The sequence below is a fragment of the Mustela lutreola genome, chromosome X (assembly GCF_030435805.1).
Source record: "Mustela lutreola isolate mMusLut2 chromosome X, mMusLut2.pri, whole genome shotgun sequence".
NCBI lineage: Eukaryota > Metazoa > Chordata > Mammalia > Carnivora > Mustelidae > Mustela > Mustela lutreola.
The window spans coordinates 128,695,636-128,709,089 of NC_081308.1; the positions used below are offsets into that span (position 1 = coordinate 128,695,636).

Here is a 13,454-nt window from a genome sequence, read left to right on the forward strand (position 1 = left end):
GAGCCACCGAGGTAAGTGAGAGCGTGGCCCTTCCTTCCCTTCCGCACTCCCCAGTTGCCCTGGCTCCAGTGCGCTGGAGAAACGGGGCGACCGCAGCGAAGCCATCCTGCGGCCGTCTTCCCTTTCAAAGAGTGGCAGGAGGGCCGGGGAGGCCCCTTGGGTGGTCGCCGCGCTTCCGCCGCCCCCAGCCCCAACCGGCCTGGAAACTCGGCGTTTCGGGGGCTCAGGTCTGGCGGGGTCGCGGGCGGGGCAGCGCGGCTTCCCCTTTAAGGCCGGAGCCGCTTGTCGCCGTGAGTGTGAGGGTGTGTGAGTGTGCGGCGTGCGTGTCTCCTCCTCCCCGAGTGACACAGCAGTGAGAAATGCCTATCAGTAACTTAAACCCCCGAAACTCCACCTTCCGGGCGCGCGGCGCGGAGCCGGGCGGTGGGAATGGAGCGAGCAGATTGAGGCCGCCACTGCAGCGCCGCCGGCATGAACTTGGCCGCTAGCTGAAGCAGCCCGCGGCGGGCGGGCGCGGGGGCACCGGCCGCTAGCCAGGGGTTGATCTGCAACCGGGCCGGGCCGCTCAGCGAGTGCCCGAGGCCAGGCTGCCTGCGCCGGCGGCCGCCCGCCCCTCGGGCACTGCCCCCGCCACCGCCAGGGAGCTCCGCAGCACGGTAAGACTGAGGGCGGGAGCGGGAGGTCCGGCTGCTCTGGGGGCTCCGGGGTGCATTTGTGGCCCCTACTTGTGGTTCCCGTCGCGGAGGAGCTGGGGGACCCCAAAGTTTGCTCCAAGCACACAGCCCACCTGGCGCTCCGCGCGGCCAGCCCCCCTCTCAAACTGGCCGGGCCGGCCTGGGCGCAGCTCCCATCGCCCAGGACTTCGGCCTCTGCCTGTTCCCTGGCGCCCATCGGGTGTCTGGAACCCAGCGGGGGCAGTTAAGTACCGGGGGCGGGGGGGGGGGGTCTGTTGCGGAAGGCAGAGGGGCGCGAGCCACACGGGCTGCTCCCGGCTCACCGGGAGGCTCCCACTCCGTTCCGGTGCCCCCCTGGCTGCTGGCGGCCCGGATGCCACCGGCGATGCTCCCATCGCATGCCAGCTCCCTGAGCCTGGGCCAGTCGTCAGTGGGCGCTGGGCACAGGATTTCAACCCCCACCCCCCACACACACCCCAAGCCGGTTTGCCGCCACTGAGCGGGAGTGTGGAGTGTGCGTGCGCCGAGCCCGCTGCCTGGCGCTCCCTCCCCTGCCAAATCCTCCTCTGGAGAGCAGCCCCGAACAGAGCTGGCGGCTCAAGGCAGCCCCGACTGGGCTCCTGCCCGGAGCTCCCGGCGCCCCCGCGCTCCTAGCTCCCAGGCCTCGGAGCGTCGGCAGAGCCCGGCGCCCGGCGCCGGCAAGGGCGGGCGGGAAGCCCCCCGGAGCGCCGCCAAATACTTTTCTGGGCCAGTTGGCTCCGTGAGGCTCTGTCCCGATGCAGTGTGTCCGAAGCCACTTGGAAAGCTGGCCGGACCGTCTGATTTTGATCGGTGGTTAAATGCGGACTGAGCAGACACTAATAGAATTAGCTTGCCAGAAAACTGCCCTGAAGTCGTCGGAACCCGAGCAGACTGACGCACCTCGGGCCGGGGGCTTAGCCCCACCGCGCTCCCGCAGCTCCGTGCGGCTGAGCCGGGTGCCCCGAGTGTGGGTGTGAGTGTGTGAGCGGGAGGGAGTGCAGGGTGGCTGGGGGACGTGGGAAGAAGGGACTCCACTTGCTGGGGTGGCTTGTCGTCGTTGTTTGGCAGCAGAAGGAATCCCCCCGGGGTGCCGTCTCTACAGCCAACATGTCGTTTGCGGGTAGCCGACCGAGGCCGGCTCCGGGACATTGTCTGCGAGGGCGAGCGAGCCGATCGAAGGAGAGGCGACCGCGCTGGAACAAAGACGCAAAGTCTCCCTGAGCCTAAGCAATTTCGAAAGAGTTGGCGGGGAAGAGGGCCCAGGTCTCCCAGGGGAGACCCCCGTGGGAATTGTGCGGTCCCCACCGCCCCGGCCCCGCGGCCCGAGCACTCGTGTTCCCGGCCTGCGGCGAGCCGGCGGGCAGCATCGCAGCGGTGCAGCCCAACCCTTGGCAGGCGCGGGCCGCCGCCCGAGTGCCCACGGGCCGGGCGGGGTGGGCCGCGCACCCGCGGGGGCTTCCCAGCCGCCCGGCCGCTTGGGGCTCCCGGAGGCAGCGCAGCTTCTCCCCCCACCCCACCTCTTCTTGTCTTTATAGATTCCCCCCTCCCTCCTACCCCCGCCGCCGCAGCCGCCAACAATCCGCTTTATAAAAAGCCCCTTTGTTTCCCTGGAGGCTGGAGAGAGGGAAGGGGGAAAGGGACGCAGAGGCGGGGGGGGGCGGGGGCGGCTGCCTCCCAGCGGCCTTGAGCCGCTTGGGACAGGAGGGCAAGTGGAGGCGGTGGGGGAGGGGGTTGTGTTTCGGAAACCTTCCCCAGGAACCCCAGAAGGCGTGGGGAGCCCCTGGCTCCTGGCGCCCATGGCGCGCCCCGCCTGTCCGAAGCGGACACCCGGGGCTCCAGCGGCCGGGACGGCCTGGCCGGCGGCGCGGCGAGCGGGAGGACGCGGAGGCCAGAGGCCGAGCACGCTCCGCGGGAAGGGCAGACGCAGCTCGCGGCTGCGCTCGCCGGACGCGGGCATAGGGGGCGCCCTTTCCTCGGTTTCGCTTTGCAGCCCGGGTCCTTCACCTCACCGCTCCCGGCGGCTGTCGCGCTCGCGGGTGGCTGAGACGACGGCAGTGACTGTGAGGCTTTCGCCACCCTGCGGCTACACTCACTCCTTCCTTCGCCCTCCTGCCAGCCACCCTCTCCCCCCACCCACCACGACACACACCGGGACTCGAACGCCCCGCGGTCCCACTTTGTCTGGAGGCAGGGAGGGAGTCGGAACCGCCACCTCGGAGGTTCGTGCAGCCTAGACGGGCCGTGGGGACCGTGCGTGGGTGTGTCGCCTCCGCACGGACCCAGTGCCGGACAGTTGGGGGTGCCCACCACGCGTGGGCGGCTGGCATTAGTTGGACTGAGGATTTAGCGGGCCCCATCCCCTACACCTGCTCTCTCCCCGCCCCGCCAAACTTACGGGAACACGGACTTGCACTGAGGAATGTTAAACCTGTTAGAAGTAACCTTTCGCCATTCTGTCGGCCTGCCCCGCCTCCGCCTCTACCCACCCAAAGCTGTCCGCCTCTCCTAAAGTTTTGTTCTGTTGGGACAAGGAATACTGACAATAAGAAAAAGTGACAAATAGGGAGAAGTGGGCGGGGTCCAAAGAGTGAAGTCGAATTCCTCCCTCTCTCTCGCCGCCTGCCTCCCCCTTCCCCTTTAATCTCGGGCGGGATATTATTTGTGCCTTTTTGAATTTATTTCCCCTAATCCACTCCACTCGAATCTCTGGAGGTTAGTGGACCGTATTGGTCAAACATTTGGTCTCTGGTGTTTAGAACCGAAGGTGAAGCGTTAATGTCCTGGACCCCCCCATCCCAACTGCATCTAAAACCACAAGGAAGTACTCAAATGGTAAACCACAGGTTCTACCTTCTCCTCCCCCTTTTGTGCTTCCCTTCTGGAGCAAGATCATTGGAAAATAAAGCTGCTGATGTGCGAGATGGAACATATGGTGCCTCCATAAGAGAGTAGCAGAAATGGCCTTGAACCTGCCGGACAGACCAGCTGTTTGCTGCCAGCCGGAGCAGCTAATCAGCTTCTTTGCCTTAAAGTAACATCCCTCTTTTCTCTTGATGACCAGTTTGCATATTAAATAGAATATTCTCCAGAGGAGAAAGGAGAAGGGCTTCTACATTATTTTCTGTTTTGGTGGTTCTCCCCTCGCCTGTCCCTACTCTGGGTGCTGACTTGGCTTCTCTCCCTGTGCTCCCCTTGCCAACCGACAGTAGGACAGTGCGGATGTTCCCTTTAATACTGATAAAAGAATGTTGCTCCAAGTGGAACTTGGGAAGAAGGAGGCAGGAGAGGGGCTGAGATATTTCCAGATGCCTAGGAGGAAATCTCTCTGTTTTGTTCCTATTGGCTTTAGAAGAACTAGCAGCTCTTCTCCCCCACCCCCAACACACACATATTAAAAATATCACAAAGATCTGCAGCTCTTCCTTATAAGATCTCCTCAGAAATCATCCCTTCCGGCCATGACCATTTTCAGTTTTCCTTCAGTACAATGTGTTTGAGAGGAGGAAAAACAGTTTGGCTTTAGAAGAAGAAAGGCTTCAGGAGATACAAGGAAATTCCATGTTAGGAAATCATTAGCAAAGGGTGACTTCGTCTGTTTTCCTGCCACTGACGCTGACAGTGACACAGATGTGTGGGTTGAAACAGGAACGTCATTGAATTTTTAAACTCAACCAGGAAATAGCCTGTTGCTGGGGTGGGGGTGGGGCCTCCGTGTTCACTGCATCTTCAGGTAGGAGATCTACTCTTGTCCATCCTTTTCAATATGGAAAGGGATTTTTTTTCAAGCCTGGCCAGCATGTTTAATTTTTTCCCATTTTAAGCAAATCACCCAAAGGCTTAAAATGCACCTGTTATTAGATCATCCCTAGGAAACTTAGTGGCTGTTCAGGGTTATGAAATGGGCAGAAACGGATCTTAGACCAGTGGTTCTGACAACAGTCGGACTACACTCCTTCTTTAGAGGGGCTTCCTCTATGCAGTTAATCTTTCCTTTTTTTTTTTTTTTTCTTTTTAAAGAGTCTGATTTTCATTTTTTTTTTTTTCCTGCAGCAGTACATTGGAAGGATAATTAGCCTAGGAGCTGGGAAACTTGTGTTCTAGAATACTTTCCCCCCTAAGTAGCTGAGTGATCTTGGGCAAGTCCATCCCCTCCTTGCTCCTCTTACCCCCCTCCCCGCCCTCCTTCCTGACCTGCAAGTCCCTCCCAGCTCTAACACACTGCGATTTGTAAATGAAAGAGTCATTTTCTGTGAAAGTAAAACACCTTTGGGGAAAATGGCTGCATGTACAAAGAAATGGGGCTGAGATTCTGAGGGGCAGCAAGAAGAGGGAGGAGGAAAAACTGGCAGAGAGCCAATGAAAACAGTATAAAAATGGGAAGCGCTCCCTCTCTTTGTGTCTTTTGCTGGTGTGAACTTCTCCCCAGAAACAGAGATGGTGGAGGCTGTGAGGCATCCTGGAGGGCTTCTTGTCCAGTACCCATAATCTGGGGATCTCAGGGTCTATTGACTGCAGGCCTCCTAGTCAGTGGGTCGGTTTTCAGATAACGGGATCTAAACTCTTTGAAATTAGACTGGCATGTTTCCAAAGGACTCATTTAACAGCAGATTTGCTGCTTTGCGGCTATTTAGCAAAGGTTTCAAGGACAAAAAGGACTTCCGTCTACACACGCGGGCCCCGCTGGAGGTGGGGCTCTGAACTCACTGTCAAACCTTTTCTTTTCGTCCGGGTCCAGCTGGGTGTTTTCTAAAAATCACATTTCCAACTTTGAGGACGCAGCAGCCATGCAAGAATTCTTGCTTGATTTTAATATTGATTTTTTTTAAACATGGGGGGGGATGCGAGCGTGATGAAGGAGGACCTTTTATCCTCTGAGCTCTTTGGCAATTATCTTGCTGCCATAAATGTTGATACACATATAATGGATGTAACTAGAAAATCTCCTTATCCAAGCAGAAAAGGCTGAGTGTTTGTTGGAGCAGACAGATGTGGCCGGGGAGGGAGGTGGATGGCGGGAAGCGGGAGCCCGTTACCACGCACCAGCACAATAAACGGCTTCCCATCACCCTCCTTCCAGCGCCGACACCCAGGGTAACCTAGGCAGCATCAGTCAGCTGTACGGTAGGAAAGAAGCCTCTCGAAGCTCACTTGGAAGCAGTCTGATTTTGCAGACATTGAGTCCTGAAACATCTTCAGGTCCTGAGTAGGGAAGCTTCCTGAACCTACTTGAACCCAGTGGGGTTGTCTGGCAAGGCTTATTACTTGTTGCTGTTGTCACTCCTGTCCTTGTTTGGTTGCAACTGTGGCAAAGGAAGAAGAATTCCCACAGAGCCGCTGGCGGGTGGACCAGGGGTCCCATGGAGGGGAGGGCCTGTCGCTTGTGTTACATTGACATGGTCTTTACGTGCGAACACCATGGGCCTGTGGTCGCAGTGGTGTCCTGCTTCCAAATGAGCAGCCCGGGGCTTCTGAGCTCAGAAGTCGGGTGTCCTCCCCCCCCACGCTGGTGCTTTCTTTTTCCTCCCTGTTCACAGAGCCTCCCTGATTTCCTTTGGGCCCCAAGTCCACCCTTAAAATCTGACCTGTTCAGATTTTCCAAAGCAATCACATTCGTCGCAGCCTCCAAAGATCTCCCAGGGTGAGGCGTAGTGAGGGGCTTTGCTGACCCTGGACTCCCCAGAGTAGAAGCTTCCAGAGACAGGGTCTAAGGGACACCAGAAGGAAAAAGCCTTTTGCGAAGTCTGTGAGAACTTTCCTTGCCCAGAAGAGTTCCTCGGGGCCTCTCAGGAACCCCAGCTTCAGATTCCCCTTCCCTCCCTGGCCCAGATGAGGGTGGGCTCCTCCGCCCACCCACAGCAGCGCAGTCCTGCTCTGGCTGCTGCCTTCCGACCCCGGGGACGGGCAGTGCCCCTTTCTCTACAGCCTGGGTCCCAGCCTGGAGATTTCCTCAGGGTGGGGGGCCCAGCTGCCTTCCCCTCCCAGTGTGCCCCACTTCCCGCTCTGCCCAGTAAATAACCATTAAGTGGGGGTTTGGGCAATGCTGTTTTCTGAACCCTGAGAACTTGTCCATGAGGCCCAGAGGAGGATGGGGCTGACCATGGGGTTCCATCAGACGAGAAGGAGGCCTGGCCAGCTGGCCCTTGTCATTCCTCCTTCCCTCCGCCTGTGCGAGTACCTGGACACTGGGCCATAGGGACACATTTTTGCCGACTCGAGAGAAGGCCACTGGATGCCATGGGGCGTGAGCTCGTGAATGGCACCTACTTTCTTATTTTGCCCAGTGTTTGAGCCTGAACCCCCCACCCCAAGCTTCTTTCAGAGGCTCGGTGACACAGAGGGGCGGGCTTGGAATCTGCTCTGCCTTGCTTTATGTGGCCCCATTAGTCTGTTGCCTACAGTGCCTGCACATGGTTCCAGACTCCTACAGTAAAGGATGCACAATGTTCTAGCTAGGAGAGTAGAGTCCTGTGACTTTACAGAAGAGGAGAGTGAGGCCCAGAGAGGGGAGAGGCCTGACTTTACTGAGGGGACCCTGACTCTCCCTCAACCATCTGAGTCCAGAACACCCCCTTCGCGCATCTGCTGTGGGCGCGCAGGACTCTCCTTTTGAGGGAGAGCAAATGTGGGGGTGGGGGGAACGTGGTGCGCGCTGCTTAGGAGCCCTGTTAGGAAGGCGCAGGGGCGGATTACAATCCGAGTTCCAAGTCGCAGGGAGCCAAGAGGGCAGGTTGTAAGTTAAGGGGCAGTGGGGTGCCCGGGCCTCAGAGCCTCAGAAAGGAGTGTGTCTCCTCTTGTTTTTAAGTTGCTGATGGAGAGTCAAGAGTCGGGCAGCCAGCCCCTTGGAGGGCTCGGCTGGGTGGGCTCTGTTGGCTGTTTGGGGGATTGTTTGGGTTTTGCTCCTAATGAGATCTCTGTGTTAGTATCCGCCTCTGGAAGTTGCAGCGCCGACCTTGGAGTTTTAAGTGGAACAGTAGTTGTGGCGCGCCTGCCAGCGTCACGTGAGGGACTGGCATGCGTGACACTGGGTTCGGGGAGGAGGCCACAGTGTTTCTAAGCTGCTTGTCTGTCAAGGATTAATTTAACCTCTAATTACTACATTTGCTTCTCAGTTTGCTGCACGAACATGTTGTAACAAAAGCTCAAGGAAGTATGCCATTTCATTTCGCCACCGCTCGAAAATTAATTTGGGGGATATGATGGAGTCAGATCTGACACACTTGGTGCTAGAACAATCACGCTGCTGTTTGAATGAAAGTGAGCAATCCGGTTGTTTCTAGGGATGCCCCAGCTGTGGGGTAAAGAGCATTAGCGGCTCAATGGCTGCCACAGCCCTGACACTGTGGAGGAGTGTCAGGGCCCTCCTGCCACCCCTCCTGCCACCTGGCCTTGGCCCCTTGAGTCGCCCTGGAGGGGGATGGGGCCCTGCCCTGCCGCTCTCGGAGGCGGGGCGGCGGGCGCTGCGCCCATAGCCCAGGTGAGGTCAAGCTGGAGTCTCCCCCAGGTCTATTCCCCAGGGCTCACCCCCCCTCCCGCAACAGGAGCCTCCCTGCATCCCTCCCGAGGGACTGCCCTTTGGCAGCCCTACAACACTCTCCGTCCTCTCTCGCCAAACAGCCGAACAGCGGCAGTGGGTGTGGGAGCCAGAGGCTGTTCCCCTCCCTGGGACAGCCAGGATGGCTGGCTTCTCTGACCCAGGGCTGGAGGCTCTCAAAGCGTCCTTTGCTGCCGGTGCCCAGTCGTGTTTTTGAGTCCACAGCGGAGGCTAACCAGGTCAGCCGGACTTTTCCTGTGGGGCACTTTGCCTTCTACATCACATGTCACCCCAGAAGTAGAGAACTAGAAGCTGACGTCTCTCCCATCCTCACCACACCCTTTCGGGAAGGTGGTACCCAGGTAGAAAGGGCTGGGTCTGAAGCCCTTGCCTCCCACATGACTGGGGCCAGGCTTTCCGACCTTTTCAGTCATGTCTGTGGGCTGGCTTTTTGCAAAGTCCTGAGCAGAACAAGTTTGGGTCCAGTGCCCGCACCTCGCCCTTCCTGGCTCCTGGGCCTGCCCCTGCCCCTCACAACCCTCCCCCTTACCTGCAAGGGCGCCCTCCTCAGCCCTGTATGTCTCGGGGTGATTCCCTTCCTCGGGAGAAGCTGGAACCTCCAACTTGAATTACGGGATGTAAGGGTTGCCATGTCTTGGAGAGCATCTCTTTTTAGGATGCCAGTAGGAGGTGTTCAGTGTTTAGGGAGGTTCTTTTGGATAGCCCCCTCAGCAAGTGGCACCATGCCATGCCTAAAGCTCATTCTGATCATGAGGTTGGAGAAGAGCTAGGACCACCTCGCTGCCACGGCTCTCCTCAGGCCCCCAGGGAGGCCAACTCCAGCTCATCTCCTGAGCCCCAAATCATGACAAAGATAATTCCTGTCTCTCTGGAGCAGGGACAGTCCTTGCCTTTCTTGGGTCACAGCCTTCTTTCGGAATCTAATGAAAGTTGTGGGTCTTCTCAGACCACCACACAAGAATATGCAACGCTGCATCTAATTTCAGGAGCTCATAGACCTTTCTGGAAGCCCGTTCGTGGTTCCCTCAGGGATTCTTTGAGACAGGCTAAGAACGCCTCAGTGTAGTGCCTTCGGCTGTGCAGATTGCACGGCCATCCCTGGTCACCTCGTGGGTGTAGAGACACTGTGATGTGGTGGGAAGAACAAAGAGCTTTGCCTTCCGGCAAAGGTCATGGACCAGCCGCGGGATTTTCAGCAAGTCCCTGCCCCTACCTGAGCTACAGGGTCCTTGGGTGGCAGATGGGCGTATGAGAAGGCCAGTCCCACCCAGCGTAATAGCATCATGGGGGATTCCAAAGTGCAAGTGTTGGTAACATGGTCTTGCAGACATCAGGCTCAGGACACACTCAGGGTTTCCTCTCTTTAGGGTCACTGGCCACTCTCCGTTTTGCCTTCTCATGTGGCCTGAGAAATGTAACAAAAGAAAAGCAGGTCTCCTTTGACACCAAAAGTCCTCTTGTTCCTTCTCTTGATCGTTGTGTGAGTTACACCCAAGAAAACTAGCATGAGAGAATTCCTGGCTTGGAAGGTCATGCAGTGTTTCTGGGATCTAGACACTCTGCAGGATTTGCCTGCTTAGAGATCCTGCTTGTCCAGCCTTCTGCAGCTCCTGAGTGGGGCCAGGCAGTATGCGTCTGGCCCAAGGCCCTGGAGGAGGTTCCCTGTCTGCCTGCCACGGAAGTTAGTAAATGTGGTCTGAGAGGGCCACTGGTTTGGTTGGGGCTCCTACATTTCCACTGTCACACCTGGCATCAGGAGGGAAAAGTGGGTCTTTGACTTCCCCTAAATCACTGAAAAGGTCTGACCAGCTCCTTGTGAAAACTGGGTGGTGGACCTGCCCGTATGTCTGGCCGGGGCCCTTCCTGGGAGATGGGGGGCGTCATGGTCTCTTTGGAGAGAAACCTCCGGAGGAGGGGTGGGGCATTTGCTGGGTGCGATTCAGAGAACCTCCCCCACCATCCCTGTCCAACCCTGTAAATGTGGAAAGGCTTCTCGTAGCAAGGCCAGAGGGGCTCATAAATCACAGAGGGGGAAACTGAGGCTCTGAGTGGGGCTGTGCGCAACCCCTTACAGTAAGGGCTTTTTACCTCTCTTAAAGACCACCCTATCATCCGATTAACCTGGGCCTAATGAGTGCTCAGGTCCTGAAAGCCAGCGGAGAACATGGAGAGCAGGTGTGGGAAGCCATTTGAACCCTCAAAGGATGTCCCCTGTGTGGTGACTCACAATTGCTGATCTGGTTATGCCCATCCCCCCACATTCAAGGTAGAACCTCTGGGAGGGAGTATGTTGCTAGGAGCTCGGGCTTTCCCTCTCCTTTATGAAGAGATGACTGCTGGTTTGCTTTGAACTGGTTTGCATACAGATTGAGGTATTCGCCCCCAGGTCCCCCATCCTTTTTTCTTTTGCTAAAGAAAGCCAGATTTGCCAGGGCTGGGTAAGTCAGGGTCATGGTGAAGATGAGTATTCAGTTTTGGGTCCTTATGCAGAGCGGCGCCCGCTCTGTCCCTTGCTGGAGTGTCTGGGCCTCTGCTTTATGACTCTTCTGGAGGGAGAGGAGAGCAAGTTAGTGGAAAGTCGCTGCCCTCCAGCAGTTAGAGGCGTCGTCCAGTAATCAACGTGAGCTTGGAGATCCTGAGAGTTAATCTTACCCTTTGGAAGAGTCACTGTTTGGGACCAGCTTTGAGTCTGGGAGGGATTCTTTGTGCTGTAGTGGGTAGAACATCCACTGGGGGGGGGGGAATCTAGCTCTGAGCCTCAGTCTCCCCATCTGTACAATGAAGGACTTGACTAGGGGAAATCTGAAGGGCTCCTCCAGCCATAACATCCCACAGTGCTATGAGTTGCGAATTAAACTCTTAAGTTACTTAAAATGTTTGAAAATGATAAATCATCATTTGCTCTTTTTGAAACGACCAGAGACTTGACAATGTGGGGGGTTTGTGTTAGGTTGGTAGGTGGGGGCGACGACTGTTATATAGCCAAGAAGAGTTCTGGAAGTTCGGGTAAAGATAAAAGCAATTGGTATGTGTTTATGTAGGACCAAAGAAAGGGAAAAGTGGAAGTTCCCTTAGAGACCCCTGGTTTTACACATGAGGATGCTGGGGCTGAACTAGTCCAGGACTCAGGCCTTCCCACTCCCAGCCCACCCTGGAGCTGTTTGTGTCGCCGGTTCACAGACTCTTACAGAAGCATCATTGAGCCTCCAGCTTGTGGGCAGCAGAAGGGAAAATAGGGTGATTTTGATTTCTAGCTGTCAAATGGTAGCTTATCTAAAAGGATTTTTGCCCCCCATCTTTACCCTCCGATAACAAAGAGTTGTTCCCAGCTAAAGTAAATATTTAATTCTGTTAGTACTAATGCCTAATTTAAGATAAAACAGATCTTAAAAATATACTGGGATAAGGGGTGTTGGGATGTGGACTTTGGAGACATGTTATTTGGAATTATTTTAATTTAAACATATGGGCTGTTTTAGGTTTGACTTCATATTTGCTCATTTTCATTATGAAAAAAACCCAAACTACCCCACCCTTGGTTTTGCAGTGAGCAACAGCTTGTCTCCTCTAGAAGAAGCTGTAAGTTTCTCAACTGCTTGCACCCACAGAACTTGGCATGTTTGCTTATTGTTTGTTTGTTTTGAAAATTACTTTGGGCTCCAGGTTTATACTGACCCCTGACCTGTCCAGATTGGAGAGGAGAAGCAGCCCAATGTGCCCCACTACCGGTGAGGGTCCACAATAGAGGAAAGGGTCTGTGTTTGGCCCCTTTTAGCTCACGGAGCATCTACAAAATCTGCCCAGCTTATCCCCACACAGCCACCAGATCTGAGACTGCTTTCCTCGGTTGTAGCCCAAGCGCCTCTTATCTGAGCCTAGCCACATCCCCACCCCTGTCCTGAAACAGGACCAGTGTCTGGGAGGAGGCAGCCTGGGTGCCAGGCCCAGCTCTGCTACCTTGCTGTGTGACCTTGGGCAAGTGTCCTACCCTCTCTGGGCCCTCTGGTCCCCATGACTCCAATGAAGGGCTGAGAAGAATAGAGGGCTTTCTGAAATTTTTTTCTTCTGGGGTTGAATTACTGTATTTAAAGACTGTGACTGGACCAGTGGAGTATATGACCTTTAAATCCTTTCTGGAGGTAAAACTCAGTGATTGCCTGCATCACTGGAAGAGGAAGGGAAACATGGAGTCCAAGAGAACTGAAATGGACTAACACTTTTTAAATATGTGTCCTTCTTGGGACACCTGGGTGGCTCAGTCAGTTGAGTGGCTGCCTTGAGCTCAGGTCATGATCTCAGAGTCCTGGGATCGAGCCTCGCAGTGGGCTCCGCACTCAGCAGGGAGCCCGCTTCTCCCTCTGCCTCTGCCCCTGCTTGTGCTCTCTCTTCTCTCCTGAAACAAACAAACAAACAAACAAACAAACAAATATGCTTCTTTGCCTGCATAGTTCCTGATGGCTGTCTGCTTTTGGGATACATTTGGAAAAATGTATCTATCTCCAGCCCTTCACTTGGATTTGTTAGGCGCTTTGGCTCCTAAAAGGGAGTGAGCAAGGGAGGACAGTGTCCAAGACCCTCTCTCTACTGTGGACCCTCACAGGTGGTGGGGCACATTAGCCTGCTTCTCCTTTCCAACTCGGGCAAGTCAGGGGTCCGTATGGGACAGGACCCCAAAGTAATTCAAGATTGGAACTTGGGTGACTGATTCAGGAATAGGTCAAAAGTCATTCTGAAAATTTGATTCAAGGAAGATGTTTTGTATATCTACGATATGCTTGGGCTGCGAAAGGTGGACAGGTGGACAGGATGGATAGATGAATGGATGGACAGACTGACTGATGGGCGGAAGGAAGGAAGGATAGGCAGCTATGTTAGATGTTACAATGTGAAAGGCTACTGAGTACCCATGGTGAAGAACTTAAGCAAATTAATGATTTGTCAGGGTGATGATACAAGAGCGAACGGAGCAGACCAGAAATGCTCATGGAAGGTCATCCAGTGGGGGAGACTGAAGGAAGACAAGATTTATAAGTAAAAAATACTGTATGTCTGAGGTGATAAGTGATTTGCAGCAAAATCAGTCAAGGAAGGGAGCAAGGGAGTGACTGGGAAGGGTGTCCTTCTAAATTGTGTGGGCAACAAGGATCTTGCCAAGAAGGTGAGATTTGAACAAAAACTTGCAGAACCATGAATCCACTAGGCCAGTG

At 55.4% G+C, this 13,454-nt stretch overlaps 1 protein-coding gene across 3 annotated transcripts in view; it reads left to right on the forward strand.

Moving 5' to 3' along the window:
- The first annotated feature begins 380 nt into the window (after positions 1 to 380).
- MAMLD1 (mastermind like domain containing 1) overlaps positions 381 to 13,454 on the forward strand; it is a 108,696-nt gene continuing 95,622 nt past the window's right edge. For 2 of the 3 annotated variants that reach the window (XM_059157002.1, XM_059157003.1), the window contains exon 1: positions 382 to 656. The gene's annotated coding sequence lies outside the window, so the exon portion shown is untranslated. Of the gene's footprint in view, positions 657 to 13,454 lie in introns of all 3 variants that reach the window. The other variant, XM_059157004.1, reaches the window with a different exon arrangement.